The 12,039-nt window shown below is 42.3% G+C and overlaps 1 non-coding gene across 1 annotated transcript; it reads right to left on the bottom strand.

Moving 5' to 3' along the window:
• Positions 1-11,660: 11,660 nt before the first annotated feature.
• Positions 11,661-11,767, bottom strand: LOC120251981. Its single transcript, XR_005533540.1, has one exon. It is a non-coding gene; the product is annotated as a small nucleolar RNA R71 (small nucleolar RNA).
• Positions 11,768-12,039: the final 272 nt, after the last annotated feature.

Genomic DNA, 12,039 nt, shown 5'->3' with positions numbered 1-12,039 from the left:
ACGTTGAGTGACCCATCAAGGCCATCTTCACGAATACAAGGGGGTTTTTCTCAATGGTTTTAATTGTTATTCATTGTATTAATCATTGTTTTGTAACTTTCCCCATGGAGGGCTAAACTCTAGTAAGTATTTGGGCATGTGAACCCTAGGATTTATTCTTTTGTATTGATTTTCTTTATGTTTCTATTAAATTCAAGTTGATTTGAGTTTTAACCTTGTGTTTCCATGGCTTGCATCTTTTATTGATCTTTGTGATTAATTTATTATGCATAATTTGTTACTTTGATGAGAGAGGTCTCGATTAGAGTTAGAATTTCAAGATTAAAGATGGTTGAGAGGGTGAGTCATGAGATAGTGGAGTGTCCCCTTTTCCTTCCGATTGAGTGTTTTCTAACTCCGTAATCCCTAGACTCTATGCAACCATATTTGGTGTGAGGCATGAGATTGAGAGATATCTTTACCGGGACCTTGTAGAAGGTTAGGGATCCTTCACCGCAAAATAGGGTTGGTTCCAACTTTAGGAATCGGTTTCACTCTTAGGTATCCCTAGAGCTTATTGCGGTTATATGGGGTATGAGGTGTTGAGATTGAGCGATTTCTCCTCCAGGACCTTGTAGGGGACTAGTACAAGTAGCTTGGAGGGAAGGGCAAGTTGTTCTTGGATTACCTCAACTTATTAGACTCGGTTTAGAGGCATTTAGTGAATCTTGAACTTCATGCTAGATTTTAAGTGGAACATCACCCGGGTACCTCATCTTTATTGATTGAGATCTCCTTTACTTTCTTTCTTGTCCACTTGCTTGCTTACTAATTTTCTTATAATTAAATCACTTCATCACATCCATTGATTTCTACTAGATAACTAAGAATTGGTTACTACTAATACTTCCATTCCTGTGGATTCAACTACCCACTCACCGGGGTAATTATTACTTCGACACCCATGCACTTGCAGTTCACACATAATTCGGATACGTGTAAGTAGTTGTATCACAAAATTTTGACACATCCCTTGCGTGTGTGTATCTCAAATGCACGGGTCGTCGAAGTAAGTACCGTGGTTAGTGGGTAGTCGTATCCATAAGGAATAGTGCTCAAAAACACAAATATTGCTATTTAACTATAATGAAGATGATTCAAGAGTGGTGTGAACAATATCAATGCAAGTAAAAATAGAGAAAAGAAAGAGATGCAATAGAAAATAAGGAGTGGCAATCAACAAAAAATGACGCACCCGGACATTGCTTACCCGAGGACTATTGTTTCAAGTGCAAGACTAATTATTAGGTCTCCTAAGCAATATTTAATGAGTCCAGGAAATCCTAAGACACACGGTCCCAAACCTAAGGTCAACCGTGACTAACCCTACACTATGCCACAGCGAAAATGATTACTCTCGATGCCTCAAACTGTACAATGTGCTTGTGTGATAAGAATGCAAAGTGTTATTTCCTTATGATGAGCATTACTTTTAGCAAGTTTAAGCGTTAATACATGTGTATTTGTGTTCTTTTGTGCATGTAGTGTTGTGAAGCTAAGTATTAAGAAAAAAAGCCAAAAGTAGATCGTGAACGCACTATTTGGTGGAATCTTGGAAGTAACAAACGCGAAGACACAAGTGGGCCACTAGGATACGTGAATGTGTGCCAACCTTCATTTATTCAAGCCATTACAATGACTTGTAGGGGCACGAAGGCAGTCACATTTGCTTATCCCAACTTGTGCAAAGATAGCAAGATCTTGAAGAAGCAACGCAATCTACGGCATAAATGTGTGCCCATTTATGTTGCCTCTATGAAAAGTGGATTCGGAGTGTTTTTGGCCCGGGGGACTATAGCAAGTACTGTAATAAATCAATGTAGTAATTCACTGTAGCAGTTACTGTTCATAGCCGGCCAAAATTCAAAATTCCAAAGAATCCACACGGGCGTGTGGAAATTCGACAGGGGCGTGTGGAACATCCACAGGCCCTTGTGGATGCCTAATTCCGTCCAATTTAAAAACATTTTCCAGCCCGATTTCAACATTCTTTTCTCCATATTTTCACCAACTTTCAAGATGGTGGCTAGGGTTTTGAGAGGTGTGGCAAGGGTTTTGGAGAGGTTCTACAGCTTCGATATCGCGCTCCACTTGGAAGAAGGTTATTGGGGCAGCTTTCATCGGCACCGATTAGGCGAGGTGTGCCCTAAGCCAGACAAGGGTACCTTTTGAGGAGACGTGATAGAGGGCACAAGTAAAGGAGAAGGTAAGGAAATCAATAAAGATGGGGTACCTGGATATTGATCCGATTAGGACAATCATTTCAAGTGTAAGAACCCTCTATTATACTTCCTAATTGATGTAACAATGAGTCATGGAAATCCTTAATTGCATGATCCCAAATCTAAGGTCAACCATGCCTAACTCTATACATGTCCCGGAGGAGAGATTGAATAACCTCTCAACATCGCACTCGTATAGAATTGCAATGATCTCTAGGGATTCCAAGTGATGAACCCTATTCCTATGTATAGACCTAACCCTTTGGTCCAGGTGGAAGATCCCTAGCCACATTTAAGCCCTAGGTGCTAAAATCACTTCAGTGCTTTACTCCGTTGCACTCACAACTAAACCCCAGTGGAAGGTCATCCCTTAGCCCATTCACTCTACTATGGCCGCAATGAACTCTTGGAACGTGAAGGTAGGATAGATCACACCAGAGGGGAAAGGGGATGCTCCGCTACCTCTCGACTCACCCTCTTAACCCTTTCCAATCTAGCTTTGTCTAACTCTCATGGTGTGTCACTCACTCACAAGAGTTACCAAGAAGAACACTCAACCCTAGTGTCACTCTAGGGGAGTATTAATATAATCAAGTCTCCAAGATTGGAACTCACAATAAACATCAATTAATTGAAAGCATAATAAAAAGGTGCAATGAAACGAATACATCCTAGGGTTCACAAATACCCAGGTACCCACTAGGAGTTTAGCTCTTCATGGAGCTAGATACAATCAATCAAATCGAATGTAAAAATAAAGCATCCATAGAAATCCCCCTCGTTAGTCATGGTGATGGTCTTGTGGAGAGTCCTCTACTCATCGCAAGGGTCCCTTTGTCTGGCCTAGGATACACCTCGCCTGATTGGTGCCGACGAAAGCTCTCTCACTAACCTTCTTCCAAATGGTGCGTGATGTCGGAGCTGTAGAACCTCTACAAAGCCCTAGCTAATACCTCTCAAAACCCTAACTGCCGCCCTCTCTCAAGTTGGTTAAAAGATGGGGAAAAGAATGCTGAAATTTGGGCTGAAATCGGCTTTTAAAGTGCTGAAATCGGGAATCCACACGCCCATGTGGCCGTGTGGATTCTCTTTTTTATTGTTTTCTAGGCCGACTGTAAACAGTGCTGCTGTAATATTTTTGCTACAATATTTTCTACAATACCCTGCTATGGTACCGGCCTGAAATACTCCCGAATCCATACTTTCATCGAGGTAACACAAACGGGCACACATTTACGTCGTGGATCACCTTGCTTCTTTAATAACGGACATGTTGGTAGAGATCTTGTTCTATATGCGCAAGTCGGAATGCTTGAATGTGACTGCCCTTGTGCCCCTCCAAATAGTTGTGCTAACTCGAGTACGAGGAGGTTGGCACACATTCCTGCATCTAGAACCCGACCTATGTCTTCGCGTTTGAACCTTAGCAAGATTTCCTCCAAATTAGTGCATTACGACCCACATTAGTTTTCTTCTCTCATAATCGGCCTCACAACCGTACCTGCATAAAAGTGAAATAAATACACCCATATTAGTGTTAAAACCCAAGAAAAGTAATGCTCAACACAAGGAAAGAACGTTTCACATTTTTATCACACAATCACTTATCAAACTCCCCCACACTTAAGCTTTTGCTTGTCCTCAAGCAATGATTAAAACATTATTTGCATAGATGAAGGAAACATTGGAAGTGCTTGGTCTTAGGTTCACCAAAGCATACAAAGAGTGCATTCTACAAGTAAGGGAAATTTCAACACTAAATACAAAAAACCAATGCTCTAGCTAATAACTTGAATAAAAAAGGACGACAAATCCGAAATCATGTAAGTGTGTGCACTCACTCCAAACAACCCGAAGTATACTCCTCAATGCTCTAAGTGTAAGGAACTTATTTATCTACAAAAAGTAACAAAATATTTCAAAGGTGGTAGTAGCTTCACATATCCTCTAAGGTAGCCCTTTCCAAAGCGGCAGCCAAGTTGGCTTTCACACTTTCGAGGTGGTAGCTCTTTCTACCGGAGTGGTAGCTTTCACTCATCCTATAAGATAGCTCTTTCTCTCATTAGGGCATAACTTGTATCCAACTTATGAGAGTAGCTTCATACTTTATAGGTGGTAGCTCTTTCCACCCAACAAACACAAATAAACAATAAAAATATTTTATTCCTTATTTTCATTTTTTATTAAGAATTAAGACAAGAAACAACTATAACTAGTCCCTTATACATCAAACATGAGTTTCCAAAAGAGTTTCAAAGAGTGAGTAGTGCAACAAGTGTCAACCGGGCAAAAATTCCTAGAAATTCAAGCAAAAACTAGAGCATGAAAACATTCAATGTAAAAAAAATCTCCTAAACTCAAGAATACAATCAATGCAACTAAGGTGAACCGCCATTGGCTATGTGAGCATGTATATCAATCAAAACTACTATAAAAGAGATGCGTGTACTATGAAAGTCCCCCCCCACAATTAAGTTGTATATTGTCTCCCAATGTACACATGCAAGCTCATTCATAATGCAAATCAATTAAATTTAGATGTGGGAGAAGAAATCAAAACAATACTCCCCTGACTCCTAGTGTTGGATTCGATGTCGTCCTCAGGCTCTGCTATTGCTGCTGCAGGTGATGAAGTACTTGGTGGGTCAACTGGAGCCAGAATAAGGGATGGAGGTGCCGGAGAAGACGAGGGGGCCTGATAAGTTCTCAACCGTAGGATAAATTATGAGCCGATGTCTCGCTCTAAGATCTACAGTCATGTGTCAAAACGTGCTATGAACTCCGTATACTGTGTGGCCTGCACAGCCCTAATATCGGTAATCTCTGCTCGGGCCTCTGCTACCTCTATCCGTATCACCCCTATAGCGTTCTCGAGACTCTAAAAGCGATCCTATACTCGAGATGGTGAAAACATGCACACGGGGTGTGGGTCCTCTGTCACCGGAGGTGCCTCAGTCTCAATAGGTGCTGACCGAGGCTCTAGAGCAGGCTGGGAAGCCTCGGCATCCTTGGCTATCTCTTGGACTGGTAAAACTAGAGCATAAACCCCCGTCTGAACCCTACGTACCATGGCCATCAATCTCATCGTCTCCAGGCTTAGGGGTGCACGTATACTCGTCTTCTCGGCCCCGCAAATCATGCCCAAGAAACCCATACCCAGAGTTAGTCTTGTAATGTATGGACCCGAGAAGATCGCTCCTAATCTGGCATACTGGCCCTAATGTCGAATTTACTCAACGACGATGTTCCCTGGATGGATCGGTATGCGCTGCATCATCAAATACAAGTACAGAAGCTCCTGCCCGCTCAGAATGCCAGTGCTATCACTACGGCCATTCACCGACCTGCTCATGATGGTATGTAGATATCGATACGCAGGTCTGGAAAGACACGTGGCCTTGGACACGCCCGGCTCATACTGGCCCTGACCACATAATGCTCTGTAAGCTCTCTGCGGGGTCAAGGCTCCAGGATAATCTGTCGGAACTGAGAATACTCCTTAGTGTCTGTCAATACCTCCTCGTACAAGTCGAGCCGAACTGAAAACTGAAAGATACTCAGACCATAGTGTTTTCCAAGTTCTCTGAATTGAAATACATCAAGGTCGTCGAATCTCACATAGGATCTATCAAACTTGAATGACGACAGAACCTCCAGTGTAAGCTCCCGGATGGCTAGCTCTATAATCGATAATAATTGTCTCTAACCACCCAGTAAAATGAGATCCTCGACCTCATCAGTGAAGTCATCCCCCTGCTGCAAATCTCTCAATATACTCATGTCCAAGAATCGAGTCTGTCCGAACTGAAGTCTCGACAGACGCTAAAAATGAGCCTGATGCTCGGGGATAGTGAATATCATGCTCTCGGACTCAGGAGATGACTCTCACGGTCGCTTAATAGCTTGCTTCTTTGACCTGGGTGCTATAATCTGCAAAATTAAAAAGAAAATTGATCAAACAAGTTAATTAAGTATAGCTACAAAAATCCACATGGTCGTGCGGAATTTCCGCACGCCCGTGTGGATCCACGGGCCATGAACAAACGCACGGACATGCCTCAAACTCCACAAATGCACCATTACAACGCTTTCTACTTCGTTCTAAATATAAATAACCATTCTAATTGAAGAAATGAAGCATTATTGACTAGTTTCATCGATCAAAATCATGAATTTGTGAAGGAAATTAAAGATAGGGCATACCGTCAAGTTGAGAGGAGAAAGCTTTGAAAACAGCCGGAAAACCAAGCAAAATCCTTCCAAATTGGCGATACGATGTGGGAAATAATATAGGAGTGCTCTTAGAAAAATGGAGGATATGAGGGTGAAGAGAAACGATAATCCTTTTAAAAGAGGTTCAATGAAACGAATACATCCTAGGGTTCACAAATACCCAAGTACCCACTAGGGGTTTAGCTCTCCATGGAGCTAGATACAATCAATGAAATCGAATGTAAAAATAAAGCATCCATAGAAAACCCCCTCCTTAGTCATGGATATGGTCTTGTGGAGAGTACTCTACTCGTCGCAAGGGTCCCTTTGTCCAGCCTAGGATAGACCTCGACGGATTGGTGCCGACGAAAGCTCTCCCACTAACTTTCTTCCAAACAGCGCGCGATGTCGGAGCTGTAGAATCTCTCCAAAGCACTAGCCAATACCTCTCAAAACCCTAGCGGCCGCCCTCTCTCAAGTTGGGGAAAAGATAGGGAAAAGAATGTTGAAATCGGGGTTGAAATAGACTTTTAAAGGGCAGGAATCGAGAATCCACATGCCCATGTGGGCGCCCCTGTGGATTTTTCACAAGGGCGTGTTGAATTTCCACACGCCTGTGTGGATTCTCCATTTTGTTATTTTCTCGGCTGGCTATAAACAGTGCTGCTGTAGTATTTTTGCTACAGTGTTTTCTACAATACCCTGCTATAGTACCATCCTGAAATACTCCCGAATCCATACTTTCATCAAGGTAACGCAAGCGGGCACACATTTACGTCATGGATCACCTTGCTTCTTTAATAACGGACATGTTAGTAGAGATCTTGTTCTATTTACACAAGTGACAAGGTTCCCTTCTGTATATCCCACAAGTGCACGGGTTTGTCGAAGTAATAATCCAGGGTGAGTGGGTATCGAATCCACAGGGAGTAGGGAATAAAAATACTTAATTCGATTCTTAGCTATGTGAAAGATCAATGATAATGAGTGTGACAATGATTCAATTCTCAACAGTAAAAGCAATAAGTAAGAGAGCAAAAGTAAAGAAGGGGGTAAGGCAATCGATAAAGATGGAGTACGCGGATAATGCTCCGCCTAGGATAATTGTTTCAAGTGCAAGAACCCTCTATTATGCTTCCTAATCAATGCAATGGTGAGTCGTGGAAATCCTTAATTACATAGTCCCAAATCTAAGATCAACTATGCCTAACTCTATACATGTCCCGGAGGAGAAATTGAATAATATCAACACCTCATACTCGCATAGGGTTACAATGAGCTCTAGGGATTCCAAGTGATAAATCTCTTCCTAATTATAGACCTAACCCTTTGGTCCAGGTGGAGGGTCCCTAACCACAATTAAGCCATAGATACTAAGATCACCTCAACGCTTCACTCCGTTGCACGCGCAACTAAGCCCCAGCGGAAGTTCATCCCTTAGACCATTCACTCTATTATAGCCGCAAAGAACTCGAGGAACGGAGGTAGAATCTATCACACCGGAGGGGAAAGGGGACGCTCCTGTACCTCTCGACTCACCCTCTCAACCCTCTCCAACCAAGATTTTTCTAATGCTCATTGTGTGTCACTCACTCACAAGGTTACCAACAAGAACTCTCAACCCTAGTGTCACTCTAGGGGAAATATTCATACAATCAAGCATTCAAGGTTGGAACTCACAATAAACAACAATTTATTGAAAGCATAATAAAGAGTTTCAAAGAAACAAATACATCCTAGGGTTCACAATACCCGAGTACCCACTGGGGGGTTTAGCTCTCCATGGAGCTAAATATAATCAATGAAATAGAATGTAAAAGCAAAGAATCCATAAAGAAACCCCCTCAATGGTCGTGTCGATGGTCTTGTGGAGAGTCCTGTACTCGTCACAAGGGATCCTTTGTCCGGCCTAGGATACACCTCGCCGGATCGGTGCCGACGAAAACTCACCCAATAACCTTCTTCCAAATGATGCGCGATGTCGGAGCCATAGAACTTCTCCAAAACCTTGGCCAATACTCCTCGAAACCCTAGCCGAAGCCCTCTCACAAGTTGGGGAAAAGATTGAGAAAAGAATACCAAAATCGGGGCTGAATTGGCTTTAAATAGGGCTGGAATCGGGCGACTACACAGGCGCGTATGCTCCATGCGCCCGTGTGGAATTTCCACACGGGCATGGATAATTTCCACACGCCCATATGGATTCTCTGTTTCTCTGGTTTCTCGGCCGACTGTGAACAGTGCTGCTACAGTATATGCTACATTGTTGCTATAATGCTCTGCTACAGAATTCGACCTGAATAGCTTCCCGATTCCATACTTTCATCGGGGTAATGAAAACGGGCACACGTTCACGTCGTGGGTCACTTGCTTCTTTAATGGTGTACACATTGGTGGAGCTCTTGTTCTATGTGCATAAGTCAGAATGCTCGAATGTGACTGCCTTTGTGCCCCTCCAAATGGATGTGCCCACTCGAATACAAGGAGGTTGGCACACACTCTAGCATCTTACACCTGACCTATGTCTTCGCGTTTGACCCTTAGCAAGATTTCCTCCAAAATTGGTGCATTATGATCCACATTCGCCTATTTCCTTCATAATCGGCCTCACAGCCCTACTTGCATAAAAGTAACATAAAAAACACACATATTAGTGTAAAAACCGAAGAAAAGTAATGCTCAACATAAGGAAAGAATGCCTCGCATTCATATCACACAAGCACTTATCAACAAGTCAGAATGCTTGAATGCGACTGTCCTTGTGCCCCTAAAAATAGTTGTGCTAACTCGAGTACGAGGAGGTTGGCACACATTCCTGCATCTAGAAGACGACCTATGTCTTCGCGTTTGAACCATAGCAAGATTTCCTCCAAATTAGTGTATTACGACCCACATTGGCTTCTTTCTCTCATAATCGGCCTCACAACCCTACCTTCATGAAAGTGATATAAATACACCCATATTAGCGTTAAAACCCGAGAAAAGTAATGCTGAACACAAGGAAAGAATGCTTCACATTCTTATCGCACAAGCACTTATTAATACATGAATGTGTGCCAACCTCCATGTATTCAAGTCATTAAAATGAGTTGGAGGGGCACGAAGGCAATCACATTTGCTTATCCTAACTTGTGCATTGATAACACGATCTTCACCAATGAGGACTTTGATTGAAGAAGAGTTGCGATCTATGGCATAAACGTGTGCCCATTTATGTTGACTAGATGAAAAGTGTGCAATATACTGTAGCAGTTATTGTTCACAGCTGCCCAAAAATAAGGTTTCCAGATAATCCACACGGGCATGTGGAAATTCCCCACGCCCATATTGAAATTCTATAGGCCCATGTGGAGAATCCACAGGGGCATGCGGATGCCCGATTCCAACCCTATTTAAGCTGTGATTTAGCCCGATTTTGGGAGAATCTTTTCACCCTTCTCTCCAACTTCTTTCCAACTTCTCTCCATCTTTTGAGAGGCCATCGGCTAGGGTTTAAAGAAGCTTTTGGCAAGTCTTTGGAGTGGACCTACGGATTCGACACCGCACTTCTTTTGGAAGAAGATTGTTGAGGGTAGCTTTCGTCGGCACCGATCCGGTGAGGTGTGCCCTAGCCCGAACAAGGGGACCTCTGGAGAAGAAGAGGCTACTCCACAAGACCATTGACATGAATATCGAGGGGTTTTCCCTATGGATTACTTGTTTTTACTTTTGATTTCATTATTGATTGTATCTTGCTCCATGGAGAGCTAAACCCCCTAGTGGGTACTTAGATTTTGGAAACCCTAGGATGTTAATGTTTCTTTGACCTTTTATTAGTTTCAATCTTGAATACTTGTTGAATGATTTCTCCCTTAGATTGACGCTAGGTTGAGAGTTCATCTTGGTAACCTTTGTGGATGGGTGACACGCCATGAGGGTTAGACAAAGCTAGATTGGAGAGGGTTGAGAGGGTACGTCGAGAGGTAGCAGAGCGTCCCCTTTCTTCTCTGATGTGATTTATCCTACCTTCAATTCCTAGACTCTTTGCGGTTATAATAGAGTGAAGAACTAAAGAATGAACTCCGCTGGGGCTTAGTTGCGCTAGTAACAGAGTGAAGCGTTGAAGTGACTTTAGTATCTGGGCCTTAATTATGACTAGGGGTCTTTCGCCTGGACCAAAGGGTTAGATCTACACATAGAAATAGGGTTTATCACTTGGAATCCCTAGAATTCCATGCAACTTTACATAGTGTGAGGTGTTGAGACTGAGCGATTTCTCCGCCGAGACATAGTGTAGAGTTAGTCACGGTTCATCCTAGGTTTGGGGCCGTGTACTTTAGGATTTCCGTGACTCATTAAGCATTAGCTAGGAAGCATAATAGTAGGTCTTGCACTTGAAACATTAGTCCTAGTTGGAGAATTGTCTGAGTACTCCACTTCTATCAATTGCTTTTCCTCTCACTTACTTGGGCCTCTCGTTCTTGTTTCTTTTGTTTCTACTTATATTACACTTTATTAACACAATTATTATTCATCTTCACTTGGTTAAGTAGCAATTTTAGTATTTTTATTCCCTACTCCCTGTGGATGCGATACCCCACTCACTTGGTATTTTTATTCCCTTAATATTTTCTTATTCTATCATCGTTTTGATATGTTTTCTTTATTTTAGTGCAGCTCGAGGTTATGACCCGACGGAATCCTTTGATATTAATTGAAGCCAATCCTGAACTTGAACGTACACTCAGAAGAAAGGGTAAAGAACCTGTGCAATAACCGTCGAATCTAGCTGATGTGAAAGTTGAAGGGTTTAACAACATGGTAGAACAGAATGAACAATAGAGAACATTTTTTGATTATGCCGGACCGTCAGTATTAGGTACACAGTCTAGCATTATGTGTCCCCCAATTACTGCTCTGAACTTTGAGCTAAAGCCAGTATTCATATAAATGTTACAGTAGTCTGTGCAGTTCAATGGTTTGGCTGATGAGGATCCAAACAACTATTTTAAAAACTTGTTGGAAGTTTGCGACATATTGAAGATTAATGGTGTTATGGATGATGCTATAAGATTGAGGGCTTTCCCATTCTCTCTAAATGGAGGAGCAAAGCAGTGGCTATATTCTTTACCATGAGCATCTATCATGACATGGAATGAAATGGTCGAAGCTTTTCTTGCAAAGTACTTCCCTCTGTGGAAATCGGTGAAGCTTCGTAATAAAATATCCTCATTTGTTCAGATGGAGCTTGAATCCTTCTTTGAGACATGGGAGCGATTCAAGGACCTCTTGCAGAAGTGTCTACTTCATGGTTTCCCTGAATGGATGATTATTCAAACTCTTTACAACGGGTTGAATCCAAGTACGAGATAATTTCTAGATATCACTGCAGCAGGTACAATGGGGAACACGACCCCTGAAGAAGCCTGGCAGTTGGTAGAGGAAATGGCCATGACTGCTACCAATGGATTGCAAGGGAAAAGAAAAAAATTATCGGACTCCATGAAATTGATTTTGTTACATCCTTAGCAGCAAAAGTAGAGGCATTGAGCAAGAAATATAATACATTGACTTCACTGAGGGTGAC

This window comes from Dioscorea cayenensis, chromosome 20 (genome assembly GCF_009730915.1).
Source record: "Dioscorea cayenensis subsp. rotundata cultivar TDr96_F1 chromosome 20, TDr96_F1_v2_PseudoChromosome.rev07_lg8_w22 25.fasta, whole genome shotgun sequence".
In the NCBI taxonomy this organism is placed as follows: Eukaryota; Viridiplantae; Streptophyta; class Magnoliopsida; order Dioscoreales; family Dioscoreaceae; genus Dioscorea; species Dioscorea cayenensis.
This window is presented reverse-complemented; position numbering and strand designations above follow the sequence as displayed.